The sequence below is a fragment of the Tripterygium wilfordii genome, chromosome 17 (assembly GCF_013401445.1).
Source record: "Tripterygium wilfordii isolate XIE 37 chromosome 17, ASM1340144v1, whole genome shotgun sequence".
NCBI classification, from domain to species: Eukaryota; Viridiplantae; Streptophyta; class Magnoliopsida; order Celastrales; family Celastraceae; genus Tripterygium; species Tripterygium wilfordii.
Window position 1 is genome coordinate 2,751,604 of NC_052248.1, and position 1,561 is coordinate 2,753,164.

Sequence of the window (1,561 nt, forward strand, 5' to 3'; positions counted from 1 at the left end):
CCAGGTTTAAAAAAATCAAGCTTTGATTGCAAAATAAAATGACTATTGAAAAAAAAAAAAAAAAACGAGGACATAGTTTAGTACTGCTTTATTTATTCCAATATTGATGAACATTCAAAACTCTAGAACTAAAAAAAATAAAATAAAATAAAAAAGACCGAAATATATTTTTCCCAAAAAAAAATATACGTATAAAACTCTATATATAATCAATGTCCATATTAAGGGTTATTTTGTATGCGATTTTTTTTATAAAAAATTATATGAGTATATATGTACTCTATATATAATCAATGTCCAAATTAAGAGTTATTTTGTATGCGACTTTTAAAAAAATAATCGACGAGCAAGGGAACTGATATCTTTTATTTATGGGATATTCTCTCTCTCTCTGTATATATATATATATAGAGAGAGAGAGAGAATATCCCATATATATATATATATATATACAGGGCTGCTCAAGTGCGCAGACGCGTAAACCTCTAATTTTACGGGCTTTCATTTTTATCCGTTCGATCTTGGCGACGGCTGAGATTGAAATTGAATTTTCTTTAAAAAAAAAAGAATACGGAAGTTCGTTCCTTTTCTTCGTCTGGGTCTTTCTTCAATCTCCTTCGTCATCGCACCAGCAACTTCGTCTCTTTCACGCCAGGGTCTTTCTTCAATCTCCTTCATCATCGCGTGTCTGTGTCCTTCGATCGCCTTCATCCTCGCACCTAGGTCCTTTAATCCCCTTTATCTTCACACCTGCTTCTGAATTCTAGGGTAGAAGATAATCATCTTTGGGCAGAAGAAGGAATGAAATTGAATGGTTCTATCAAAGCTTTCTGTGGTGTTGAAGAATAACTAAGAATACAGCTGCAGATTTGCAGTAATTAAAGTTCTCTAGCTTTTACGGAGTCTCTTTTTCTTCAAAATCAAGATATTAGTGTTTGCCAAATTTTTTGGTCTCACGAAAATATTGTAGTTAGTGAAGAAAGTTCAAACTCTGTGAGCAACCAAGAGGAAAATAACTCTGTTTCTTCACAACTGTACAAACTCTGTGCGACGATGTGATTTCAGGACGGAAGAACCTCTGTCGCGGATGTGGGAGACGGAGGTAACATGGATTCTGTGGGTTTTGTGTACATCAGTTGCCATATTAATTTAAGCCCTTAGATTGATCCAAGGGTTTATATGTGAAGCCCGCATGTTTTCAAAATCACGGGTCTGCGCATATGAGCAGCCCTATATATATATATATATATATATATATATATATATATATATATATATATATATATATATATATATATATATATATACACGCTGAAATTGATAATTAAGTATCAAGTGGACCAGCCTTCTTTTTAAATCTTTTGACTTTATAATGACTTCATATAGGAGAGGAAAAAAAAGAGGAGGATCCGTGGTGCTAGTCCTACCAATACTAATTAAATGGGCAGTATCATGCTTTTTATTTTCAATATAATGTGATTACCTAAAAGTAGTTGGAATGTGATGCTCATATATAATACTTTGTAATTCCAAGCAACAAGTGGGAAATATATTTAAAAAT